The sequence below is a fragment of the Globicephala melas genome, chromosome 13 (genome assembly GCF_963455315.2).
Source record: "Globicephala melas chromosome 13, mGloMel1.2, whole genome shotgun sequence".
Lineage (NCBI taxonomy): Eukaryota > Metazoa > Chordata > Mammalia > Artiodactyla > Delphinidae > Globicephala > Globicephala melas.
In genome coordinates this window covers 56,295,630-56,309,527 of record NC_083326.1, presented here as the reverse complement: position 1 = coordinate 56,309,527, position 13,898 = coordinate 56,295,630, and the positions used below count along the sequence as shown (strand labels likewise).

The window sequence follows — 13,898 nt, the reverse complement described above, 5'->3', positions numbered from 1 at the left end:
TCTATCACTTAAACACAAAATTCAGGTTCCTTGGGCTTTCCATGGTTTGTCTCATACCTATACCTCCCGTCTATCTAAATCTAAACTTTTCCACCTTGCGTATGTATTAATGCACTTTGGCCATATTTACAGGTATTCGTCAAATGCATGTGATTACGTTACATAGGAATTGAACACCCATCTTGTGAGGAGACCCTCTCTCTTGCTGGCATAAGTAAGCAGCCTGTTGGGGGATCCCATATGTTTTTGTTTTTGTTTTTTTCCTGCGGTACGCGGGCCTCTCACTGTTGTGGCCTCTCCCGTTGCGGAGCACAGGCTCCGGACGCGCAGGCTCAGTGGCCATGGGTCACGGGCCCAGCCGCTCCGCAGCATGTGGGATCTTCCCAGACCGCGGCACGAACCCATGTCCCCTGCATCGGCAGGCGGACTCTCAACCACTGCGCCACCAGGGAAGCCCGGGGGATCCCATATGGTTAAGAACTGGGTAGGTCTCTAGAAAGGGAAGGCCACCTCCAGAAACAGCCAGCCAGGACCTGGTGTCCTCAGTTCTGTAGCAACAAATGAATGAATTCTGCCAAAAACTGGAGTGAGTTTGGAAGTGGATCTTTCCCTAGTCGAGCTTCTGAGGAGACTGCAGTGCTTGCTGACAAGATTAAGACTCTGAAGCTAAAAACCCAGGTAAACCATCCCCAGACTCCTATCCCACCAAAGCTGTGAGCTAATAAATGAGTGGAGTTTTAGGCTGCTAATTGTGTGATGATACTGTTGTACAGAGGTAGAAAACAAGTGCTCCCATCATGTTGTTTCTCACCTTCATATTTTGCATTCGCTTGGCCTTGATGCTGTACCCTACCCACCTTTGTTCAAGCAACACACTACTATTTGTCACTGACGAGACAATTCGTCACTTCGACAAAGCTTGTGAAATCTTGCCTAATGCTGCCTTTTGCGAAACACAAATCGTCATTCATCTGCTCCTTAACCTAATTAATTTTCAACTTTAATTTTGCACACTTCACACTATATTAGGTGGGAATATGTTCCATAGACTAAACTTGAGGACAGAGACTGTGTCATATTCATCTTTGTGACCACAGCATCTATCACTGTGCCTGTTATGTAGGCCCCCAAACATTTCTTGTTCCACTCTTTTCAAGCCTATGACTATTGCTCTGACTTTACTCTTATTATCATTCTCTTTCTTAGACTGCCCTTTCTGTTTCCTCCCCTTCATGTAAATAGAAATCATTATTCAAGCTCAACTGCCATCGTACCACCTCTGATTATCTTTGAATATTCTTAACAATCTAAAAATTCGTAACAAAGACTAAGTGTCCATTTGATTGCAGAAGACAGGGCAGTTACCTGGCTTCCTCATCATGCCTCACTGCTCAGAACTACTTCCTGTTCTCCACTGGATACTAGATGGAAACTGCCTCTTACGATGAAACCAGGCACCAATTAAAAACGAACTGATTCTGTGTCCTTAATGTACTTTGGTCTAAACTTTCTATGTTTAATCATTCATATTTTTGAGGGACGTCAAAAGTAGGATTGTTTTAGCTTAATAGGGTTTCAGGGGGGGAAAAGCTTGCAACAAATGAGAAACAAATGATTTATAGCAGTACTCTGAAAAAAAAGTACATACTTTGATAAGAAAATTTCCAAAGTACTGATGAATAATGAATAAAGTACATAGCGAATGAACAGAAAAAAAATTTTTGGCTACTAATAATGCTTTCTCTTTGTCTTGGTATAGTGCTAAAATGTTTTACATATGGATACTGTCTCGTTTAAGCCTTCCAGCAGTCCTGTGGGGCAGTATGTTATAGGGGTTAACAGGGTAAATCGTGGTGTAATAGGAATGCCCTTTTCTCATGGAGTTGTGGAGGTTACCTGAATTGATATATAAAGTGCTCTCAGAATAGTGCCTGACATTTTGTGAATGTTAGCTACTATTATTGTAATAGAAGAAACAGGCTTAAAGAGGTTAACGTTACTAGTCAAAGGAACATTACAAGTAGGGGGAGCTGCTGAGTTTAAACCCAATGTGTCTGACTCCAAATCCTGCAATCTTAACCACTCAACTATATTGCACAGTATTAATTTTTTTTAATTAATTAATCTATCTTTGGCTGCATTAGGTCTTTGTTGCTGCACGTGGGCTTTCTCTAGCTGCGGTGAGCAGGGGCTACTCTTCGTTGTGGTGCGCGGACTTCTCAATGCGGTGGCTTCTCTTGTTGCGGAGCTTCAGTGGTTGTGGCACATGGGCTCAGTAATTGTGGCTTGCAGGCTCTAGAGCACAGGCTCAGTAGTGGTGGCACACAGGCTTAGTTGCTCTGCGGCATGTGGGATCTTCCCAGACCGGGGCTTGAACGTGTTCCTTGTATTGGCGGACTGATTCTTAACCACTGCACCACCAAGGAAGGCCCTATGAAACCACTGAAATGATCAGTCTCATCTATTGGTGGCAGGAATTTAATGGTTAGACTCAGAATAAAAACTAACTGTATAGTATTACTACTTAATAATCTATTATTATTCTACTATTTCATAATATATTTAATAATTCCCATTCTATGGATCTACCCTAAGTGGGGAAAACAAAAGAATTAGGTACAAAGATCTTTTTCACTGATTTATTTATAATATCCTTGACTGTTGAAGAATAGTACAGTGGTTAAATACATTATATTTTTATATTATTGAATATTTTATTTCTATATATTTATAATTGAATATCATATGCATGTTTTTAAATAATGCTATTATATAGCTAGATAAAATTCTATTTTAAAATAGAATTATTTTGATACATTTTATAAAAGAATTGCCTATGAAAGAAATCTTATATACAAAATGAAGTCTAAAGGGAAATAAAATCATAAATGAAAATAGCTCTCATATATGAGTAGAATAAATGAGTGACATTTTAATTTTCTATGTGAACTGTTATTTACCATACACCCCTCTATAATGAGCATGTGTTATGTTTAAAACCAGGAAAAGAACAATAAGTTTGATTTTTAAAACAAACTGAAAGCCTGATTCTCATTTACGGGTTATAGGAGAAATAAAAATAAAGGATTTTTAATAGGTTCAAAATATTAAGTATCGGTAAGATCACAAAAGAAGTATTTGCTCTAGATAAGCTACCAATTGATATAGTAGTACTATGCTTTTGCTGCCCAAATACGACTATTTCGGTAATAGAGGTATTATAACTTGGAATGAACCTCATCGCATTTCCACGCGTTTCATGATTCTGTGAATTTCCAGCAGTACTACCAGAGGAAGGAGAAACACCCAGCCCAGCTCCATGTCCCACACTCCTGCTCATTTCTTTCCATATTCTTGTGGTGATGGATAACAGTCAGTCATGGCCAAGCATGTCCCTTTATAATTACTGCAAGAGCCTCATAGTCTATAAGGTCCTATCAGCAGGGAACCCTCCTTAGACTGTCTGTGTTGAACATATGTCATAGTTGAGTTTTTAACTTCAGCAACGATGTTCCTCAGGAGAAAAGGAGATGCAAGATATTCACGTCTTACCAAAATGTCAGTTATCGGCATGTACATATCGCATCTCCCTAATGACTTGGTTTAGTAAATGAGCAGAAAACACCACCTTGTTACTGTGAAATAGGAAAACTATGAACCAAAGCCTGACCTTTTGCATTCCCTCCATGGGAAGCCTGGCTGTGTGGCTCCTTTATGACAGCATTTAAGCATATTTAAGTATCTCTAATAGTTACAAATAGGCTTCCTAGAACCAACATCCCCCTTTATTTCTCCTCCCACTTACTGTCAAACTTCTTGAAAAAATTGCACTCTCCACTTTCCCATTTCTTTCTTTTATCAAAAAAAAAAACAAAAAACAATTGACACTGGCTTCCATCCTTAACACTCTAGTGAAAGACATCTTCACTGTTACCAATAATCTTCTCACTGCTGTAACACATGGCTGACTTAAAGTTATTACTTAACATGATATTCTTCCCCAGTTTTATTAAGAAGTAATTGACATACATGAGTGTATAAGTTAAGGTATACAGCATGATGATTTGATTTTTTTTTGAAGTATAATTGATTTACAGTGTTGTGTTAGTTTCTGCTGTACAGCAATAGTATATACATTCTTTTTCAGATTCTTTTCCCTTATAGGTTATTACAAGATACTGAATATAGTTCCCTGTGGTATACAGTAGGACCTTTTTGTTTATCTGTATTATATATAGTAGTGTGTATCTGTTAATCCCAAGCTCCTAATTTATCCCTCCCCTCTCTTTCCCCTTTAGTAACCATAAGTTTGTTTTCTGTGTCTGTGAGCCTGTTTCTGTTTTGTAAATAAGTTCATTTGTATCTTTTTTTTTAATATTCCATATATAAGTGATATCATATGATATTTGTCTTTCTTTATCTGATTTGCTTCACATAGTGTGATAATCTCTAGGTCCATCCATGTTGCTGCAAATGGCATTATTTCATTCTTTTTTATGGCTGGGTAATAATCCATTGTACCACATCTTCTTTATCCATGCACCTGCTTTTTAAATAAATTTATTTATTTATTTTTATTTTGGCTGCGTTGGGTCTTCATCGCTGCGCGTAGTTGCAGCAAGCAGGGGCTACTCTTCGTTACGATGCGCGGGCTTCTCATTGCGGTGGTTTCTGTTGTCGTGGGGCACAGGCTATGGGCGCACGGGCTTCAGTAGTTGTGGCACACAGGCTTAGTTGCTCCGCGGCATGTGAGATCTTTCAGGACCAGGGCTCGAGCCCATGTCCTCTACATTGGCAAGTGGATTCTTAACTCCTGTGCCACCAGGGAACTCCCTATCCATTCACCTGTTGATGGACATTTAGGTAGCTTGCATGTCTTGGCTATTGTAGTGTTGCTATGAACATTGGGGTGCAGATTCACATATGTTTTGAAATGACTATCACAGTAGGCTTAGTTAAAATCTATCATCTCATATAGATACAATAAAAACAAAAGAAAAAAATTCTCCTTGTGATGAGAACGCTTAGGATCTACTCTCTAAACAACTTTCCTATACATCATGCAGCAGTGTAAATTATAGGCATTTGACACTGAAGACTTCCTTTAAAACTTTTCGATTTTCCTGGCTTCTGTGACACACCGCTGTTCCTTGTTCAATTCCTTTTTACGGTTGCCTTTTCTCTGTCTTCTTTGTGAACTCTCTATCCCCTATTCTGTTTATGGCTCAGCACTCTATCTTGGACGCTGCAATTCTCACTGTCCACGGACAGACATTCATGACCATGGAGTCACGTTTACAAATTATATAGCCTCCCTCCTAAGCTCAAAATCTGAAATCGCCCGTTTTCCTACTTTGACATTTTCGTTTTCAGATTGGTTCTGGGACCTCAAACTCAAAACATAGAAAGCTAGTGAAAAAAAAAAGAGGCTGGGCTTTTGAGTTTGAATCTCACTTTCCCAATTTACCAGCTGTGTCACACTGGCCGTATTATTTAAATTAACTCTCTGAGGCTCAGTTTCCTTATTTGAGTTTTTGGGAAGATTGACTAAGATAATGTTCGAAAAACAAACAGCAGAGCTCCTGGCACATAGCAGGCATTCAATTGCTGTGCTCTCTGCAACCGCTGTGGTCCTGTTCTCAGTCTCTGACCTGTTAATACACCTAACTGTGCACGTGAATAACTTGAGCTTCAACTTTTACTCCCCTTTCTAACTCACACTCCACACTTAATCTCCTCGTTTTGTTGATGGTCCTATTTACATATGTCTCAGTACACCCGCTTCTTTAGGTATCCACTGGCCTTTCCCCACTGAGGACATCAACATCTCCTGATTGTTTTCCTGATTGATCATCATCATCAAAACCCATTGGTTGCCCTGTGTTCAATCTCAGTCGCTTCAAATCCACAAACCCCGAAGTCACCACATAATGTTTCCTGATGTTCACCTAATTGAATCCTTTTAGCGATTAACCATCACTTTCGGGATGAACGTGGAAAGGCTTTCTGGCTTTCTCCCCCACCTCATTCATCTTCACCTCTTGACGTTCACTTTATTACATGCTCCAACCCCACTGTGCAGTGGTCCACTCTTGATTTGGGTATAATTCTGTATATTAGCATACAACAAATATTTTTAATGTATTATTTAATTTCATGATTTACAAAGTTATGTTGAGTCTTTTTAGAGAAGAATAACACAAAAACTTTATATCTCCCACTTTGAAGACCATATGGACTTAATTTTCAAAGGAAGAGTGCAGAAAATAGTCTCATTTTCTGATTAAAGACAAGACTTAGAAGGCAGACGGTTAAATTCTGTGACAACGTACAAAAATACCAACGAGGAGCTGCCAGTAGTTGCAAAAATGAAATGGAGATTTAAGGGCAATGGGACTAGCTCACAACTTTCACAATTAGGTACAAAACATAAAGTAGGTGGGAGAATAGCTTACGGAAACAGAACAATGTGAAAATATGTCCCGATAAACTGAGTATTCAAGCAACACTGGAGTAGAGGCTTAATTCCACTTCAATGCTTGCTTTTAGAAGAAATCTTCTAAAGCATAGATAGATTTCCTCATCTTTTTAATTGAAGTACAGTTGGTAAACAATGTGTTAATTTCTGTACAGCCAAGGCCTTTAAGGTTATTTTTGTTTTTTTTTTTCAATCAATCAAAAATGGGGGTGCTGGAAATTGAACCCAGGGCCTCATGCATGCTGAGCATGTGCTCTACCACTGAGCTACACCCCCTCCTCCCTCATCTATTGTACCTGATTTGGGCCTTTTAGTGAGACCTTGCCTATGCCAACCATGATTTGCCATTCACAGTACATTTCTAAAATGTAAACTTTCAGTTGGTACGGACTGCTGTTACCAGAATATGCCATGTTTTCTCACTTCCTATCATTTTGTACACTATTTTCTTGCTTTGAATATTCTTTCCTGTTCTTAATCTCTTTTCTTTAAATTCTACCCATCCTTCATGTCGCATAACCTCCGGAAAGGCTGCTCCGAAGTCTTAACACTTGATCTGGTTCCCTTTCTGTGTCTTGTCCTGTGGTTGCGCTTCTCACCCTGACGTGTGATCACCTCATTCTTGTGTGTGTCCTTGTTATACTGTCATCTCTGTGAGGTGAGGGACCTTGACTTATTCACCACTGGATGCCCAGAAGCTAGCAGAGGTCTGCCTGCCTTTTAAGAAGAGCTCAAAATACATTTGGAATCACACGTTTAATACTTTTAAAAGGTGCAAGTCAAGAATCAGTGTTAAAAATCCTCTGCTTTCCTATAGAGCCATTTTTTTAATGTTATCTATTTTCAGTAATTTTCTCTAAATGCTAATAAATGCTCTATTTGAAAATTAGTCCTATGACTAATTAGTCCAATGACACCTCTTTCATTAATGGGCTTAGTGCACTCAGGAGGCTGTCAGCAAATTCTTCTCTCGTAATGAATATCCCTTTCCTCATATGGGGACCTGTTTTGATTTTGGTGTTGCTTTCCTCATTCAATATATTTCTCTTCCTAATTTCCTTTTGTTTTCCGTTTTTGTTTGTTTGTTTGTTTGTTTTCTGTTTTTTTGCCATACGCGGGCCTCTCACTGCTGTGGCCCCTCCCGCCGCGGAGCAACAGGCTCCGGATGCGCAGACTCAGTGGCCATGGCCCACGGGCGCAGCCGCTCCGCGGCATGTGGGATCCTCCCGGACTGGGGCACGAACCCGCGTCCCCTGCATCGACAGGCGGACCCTCAACCACTGCGCCACCAGAGAAGCCCCCTAATTTCCTTTTAATTTTATTTCTTTATCATCTTGTCATCACCAAAGCATCCATTTTCTTTGTGCTGTTGTTTTCAGGATGAAGGGAAATAGCCTTCTTGTTAGCACTTCTCTGGTGCCTGACAGCAGTCACTTCTCCCAGTGATTATGCTGGTAGCCGTGGGCCAGTCATTATAAAATATGAGGGGGCTGAAATTTTATGCACAAGAGCACGATGGTCGTTTATCACTCCAAAGAACTGATGAATGTTTTTAGGCAATTAAAAATCTGTTAAGCTTCTGGAATCTTCTTGAAGCTTTTATAGTCATAATTATCTGCCCAAAAGTTACTGCCATAAAAAAGCATTTTATCATAATTTACAGAAGTTACCTTAAAATTAGCTTTTATTCTGTTTTTACAATGAAAAAATAATAATCTGGCTATAGAATGATAAAATTATAAGAGGAAATACAAATTGACCTGAGAAGAGAAAAAAGTAAGACATTCTCTTGCCTTTAAGGAGTTTCCAGTGTGCTGGAAAAAACAGACACATATAGATAGAAATAATCAGAGTTTACTCACATGTGTGGCATAATAAAGCCAGGCATGGTGCGGAATTTCAGAGTGTGAGAATGACCCTAGACACGAAGATCTGCGTTTCCATCCTGTCAATAGTTTAGCATTATAGCCTCATATATATTTATGACCCTTTTAAAGGCTTGGTTTCTTCATTCTGAAAAATTGGGTTATTAATGTACTTTACCTCACAAGAAGTATTTGAGGATTAAATGAGACAACATATATGCCTGATATATCGAACATATAGCAAATGTTCAGTTCATGATAACTATTATTTTAATTTGCAAAGCGCTATGAACAGAGGAATGGATAAAGAAGATGTGGTACATATACACAATGGAATATTACTCAGCCAGAGAGAAGAACAAAATAATGCCATTTGCAGTAACATGGATGGACCTAGAGATTGTCATAGTAAGTCAGACAGAGAAAGACAAATATGATATCACTAATATGTGGAAACTAAAAAAAAAGGGTACAAATGAACTTATCTACAAAATAGAAATAGAGTTACAGAATTAGAAAACAAACTTATGGTTACCAGGGGGTAAGGGTGGGGGAGGGATAAATTGGGAGATTGGGATTGACATGTACACACTACTAAATATAAAATAGATAACTAATAAGGACCTGCTGTATAGCACAGGGAACTCTATTCAATACTCTGTTGTGACCTTTATGGGAAAAGAATTGAAAAAAGAGTGGATATATGTAGTATATGTATAACTGAGTCACTTTGCTGTATACCTGAAACTAGCACAACATTGTAAATCAACTATACACCAGTAAAAAAATTTTTTAAAGACAAAAAAAGGTCTATAAAGAGGATACAGAGGAGAAACTTTTAACCATACCTGGAAGGGACAACTGAGGAAAAGACTCAGCCACAAGGGATACCCTCGCGCTACTTGGAAGGCAGAAAGTAAGCAGCAACACTGTGTAGTTCAGAACACATTGTTGCAGATCTGCTGACGCACCTCGCTGGCGTGAAAAGTAGCTGAATCTACCATCGCTTCACCTTTTCTTGGAACCTCCTTTAGCTCTCCGCCTCCTGTGCTACGTGTCTTAGCTTCATGACAAAGGGAATGACTTCTGTGTTCATCACCAAGGGCAGAGCCAACAGGACATGGACTCAGCCCATCCATGTGTGTTTCCAGCTCAGGCGTATGGACTCTATCCTGCTTTTGGTCTTCCCCATTTGCCTCCATACTCCTTTTGATTGCCTGCCTTGCTAACTTCAAGATCTAGCGTTATAGGAGGAGACACTGGTCTTACAGAGATGCTTAATAAACCCCCACAATTGTGTAAGCCAATCCCCCCAAACAAATGCATACGGGCACACACTCACTCACACCCTCACCTACTGGTTCTTCTTGCCTGATTGTACCCTGACTGATATGTGTTCTGCTCTACCAATCTTCCAGTTTTTCTTTCTCTGCTTTATGGTCTTGTCTTCCATTGCATGTAAATATCATGCCCAGAACAAAATCATGACAAATTTCCCATTTGTGTCTCTGAACACAATAGCAAACTTGGACCATGACATTAGACATATATTATATACATTTATTTCAGAATTTCATTATCATTTTATAACATTCATCTATGAAATAAATGAAAATATAAATGTATAAATGAAATATTTAACAATAGAGCTGAATGACTGGTTGATATAATTTCTTCAAAAGCAAGATTACAGTATTTGTGTTTGCACTAAAACAAACAATATATAACATTGAAGGAGCGTACCATTTGTAAGACTGGTTATTCTAAAGGACAGCCCGTGTGTCTTCTAATCAGTTTTGTAAACATTAGAGGTTTTTGCAAATTGATGAAAAGAAAGGATCATAGGGTTGAATGCAAATAGCTGTTAATATTGCTTCTATCAAGCTCTTTTCCTGCTTCTGCTAGGAGGGACTTCGACATTTAAAAAATCAGAGACTGAAACAAAAGAAAAACTCAGAAAATTGCAAGTAAATAATTATCTTTCAGAAATACATACTTTATGTAAAGATACTATTCTTGGTTCTCATAATTTTTTTCTCCCACTCATGATTTTTTGTACTGCACTGGTGTCCATGGTGACATCCATAGTTAATGAGTAGATTACCACTAATGTCCTACAACTGCCAATCACTATTGTATTGTATTTTCTCAAATCATCATATTTTAAGCTTTACTTATTTATTTAGTTTTACATCTTTATTGGAGTATAATTGCTTTACAGTGTTGTGTTAGTTTCTGCTGTGTAACAAACTGAATCACCTATACGTATACATATATCCACGTATCCCCTCCCTGTTGCATCTCCCTCCCACCCTCCCTAACCCACCCCTCTAGGTGGACACAAAGCACCGAGCTGATCTCCCTGTTCTATGTGGCTGCTTCCCACTAGCTATCTATTTTACATTTGGTAGTGTATACATGTCAATGCTACTCTCTCACTTCATCCCAGCTTACCCTTCCTCCTCCCCATGTCCTCAGGTCCATTCTCTATGTCTGTGTCTTTATTCCTGTTCTGCCCCTAGGTTCTTCAGAATCATTTTTTATTTTTAGATTCTATATATATATGTGTTAGCATACGGTATTTGTTTTTTCTCTTTCTGACTAACTTCACTCTGTATCACACTCTCCAGGCCGATCCACCTCGCTCCACATAACTCAATTTCATTTCTTTTTATTGCTGAGTATTATTCCATTGCATATATGTGCCACATTTTCTTTATCCATGCATCTGTTGATGGACACTTAAGTTGCTTCCATGTCCTGGCTATTGTAAATAGAGCTGCCATAAACGTTGTAGTACATGACTCTTTTTGAATTATGGTTTTCTCAAGGTATATGCCCAGTAGTGGGATGGTTGGGTCATATGGTAGTTCTATTTTAAGCTTTTTGAGGAACCTGCATACTGTTCTCCATAGTGGCTGTATCAATTTACATTACCACCAACAGTGCAGGAGGGTTCCCTTTTCTCCACACCCTCTCCAGCATTTATTGTTCGTAGATTTTTTTTTTTTTTTTGCGGTACACGGGCCTCTCACTGTTGTGGCCTCTCCCATTGCAGAGCACAGGCTCCGGATGCACAGGCTCAGCGGCCATGGCTCACGGGCCCAGCTGCTCCGCGGCATGTGGGTTCTTCCTGGACTGGGGCACAACCCCCTGTCCCCTGCATCGGAAGGTGGACTCTCAACCACTGCGCCACCAGGGAAGCCCTGTAGATTTTTTGATGATATCTTCTTTGGAGAAATATCTCTTTAGATCTTCTACCCATTTTTGAATTGGGATGTTTGTTTTTGTTTTTTTTTGATATTGATCTGCCTTTGCTGGTTGTATATTTTGGAAATTAATCCTTTGTCAGTTGCTTCATTTGCAAATATTTTCTCCCATTCTGAGGGTTGTCTTTTGGTCTTGTTTATGGTTTCCTTTGCTGTGCAAAAGCTTTGAAGTTTCATTAGGTCCCATTTGTTTATTTTTGTTTTTCTTTCCATTTCTCTAGGAGGTGGGTCAAAAGGGATCTTGCTGTGATTTATGTCATAGAATGTTCTGCCTATGTTTTCCTCTAAGAGTTTGATAGCATCTGGCCTTACATTTAAGTCTTTAATCCATTTTGAGTTTATTTTTGTGTATAGTGTTAGGGAGTGTTCTCATTTCATTCTTTTACATGTAGCTGTCCAGTTTTCCCAGCACCACTTACTGAAGAGGCTGTCTTTTCTCCATTGTATATTCTTGCCTCCTTTATCAAAGATAAGGTGACTATATGTGCATGGGTTTATCAATGGGCTTTCTATCCTCTTCCATTGATCTATGTTTCTGTTTTTGTGCCAGTACCATACTGTCTTGATTACTGTAGCTTTGTAGTATAGCCTGAAATCTGGGAGCCTGATCCCTCCAGCTCCATTTTTCTTTCTCAAGATTGCTTTGACTATTTGGGGTCTTTTGTGTTTCCATACAAATTGTGAAATTTTTTGTTTCTAGTTCTGTGAAAAATGCCAGTGGTAGTTTGATAGGGATTGCATTGAATCTGCAGATTGCTTTGGGTAATATATTCATTTTCACAATGTTGATTCTTCCAATCCAAGAACATGGTATATCTCTCTGTCTGTTTGTATCATCTTTAATTTCTTTCATCAGTGTCTTATAGTTTTCTGAGTACAGGTCTTTTGTCTCCTTAGGTAGGTTTATTCCTAGGTATTTTATTCTTTTGGTTGCAGTGGTAAATGGGAGGGTTTCCTTAATTTGTCTTTCAGATTATTCATCCTGAGTGTATAGGAATGCAAGAGATTTCTGTGTATTAATTTTGTATCCTGCCACTTTACCAAATTCATTGATTAGCTCTAGTAGTTTTCTGGTAGCATCTTTAGGATTCTCTATGTATAGTATCTTGTCATCTACAGACAATGACAGTTTTACTTCTTCTTTTCTGATTTAGATTCATTTTATTTCTTTTTCTTCTCTTATTGCTGTGGGTAAAACTTCCAAAGCTATGTTGAATAATAGTGGTGAGAGTGGACAGCCTTTTCCTTTCCTGATCTTAGTGGAAATGGTTTCAGTTTTTCACCATTGAGAACGATGTTGGCTGTGCATTTGTCATAAATGGAATTTATTATGTTGAGGTGAGTTCCCTCTATGCCTACTTTCTGGAGACATTTTATCATAAATTGGTGTTGAATTTTGTCGAAAGGTTTTTCCGCATCGATTGAGATTATCATATGGTTTTTATTCTTCAATTTGTTAATATGGTGTATCACATCGACTGACTTGCGTATTTTGAAGAATCTTTGCATTCCTGGGATAAACCCCATTTGATCATGGTGTATGATCCTTTTATTGTGCTGTTTGATTCTGTTTACTAGTATTTTGTTGAGGAATTTTGCATCTATATTCATCAGTGATATTGGCTTGTAGTTTTCTTTTTTTGTGACATCTTGTTTGGTTTTGGTATCAAGGTGATGGTGGCCTTGTAAAATGTTCCTCCCTCTGCTGTACTTTGGAAGAGTTTAAGAAGGATAGGTGTTAGCTCTTTTCTAAATTTTTGATAGAATTCGCCTGTGAGGCCATCTGGTCCTGGGCTTTTGTTTGTTGGAAGATTTATAATCACAGTTTCAATTTCAGTGCTTGTGATTGGTCTGTTTATATTTTGTATTTCTTCCTGGTTCAGTCTCAAAGCTTGTGCATTTCTAAGAATTTGTCCATTTCTTCCAGGTTGTCCATTTTATTGGCGTATAATTGCTTGTAGTAATCTCTCATGATACTTGGTATTTCTGCAGTGTCAGTTGTTACTTCTTTTTCATTTCTACTTCTGTTGATATGAGTCTTCTCCCTTTTTTTCTTGATGAGTCTGGCTAATGATTTATCAGTTTTATCCTCTCAAAGAACCAGGTTTTAGATTTATTGATCATTGCTATTATTTCTTCATTTCTTTTTCATTTATATCTGATCTGATTTTTATGATTTCTTTCCTTCTGCTAACTTTGGGGTTTTTTTTGTTCTTCTTTCTCTCATTGCTTTAGGTGTAAGGTTAGGTTGTTTATTTGAGATGTTTCTTGTTTCTTGAGGTAGGA

General features: G+C 38.5%; 1 protein-coding gene and 1 non-coding gene across 2 annotated transcripts in view; one reads left to right on the top strand and one right to left on the bottom strand.

Annotated features, from left to right (window-relative positions):
* Positions 1-13,898, top strand: part of DLGAP1 (DLG associated protein 1) — a 1,249,700-nt gene that overhangs the window by 348,646 nt on the left and 887,156 nt on the right. The window lies entirely within an intron of this gene.
* On the bottom strand, positions 6,683-6,754 carry TRNAA-AGC (transfer RNA alanine (anticodon AGC)). The gene has a single exon. It is a non-coding gene; the product is annotated as a tRNA-Ala (tRNA).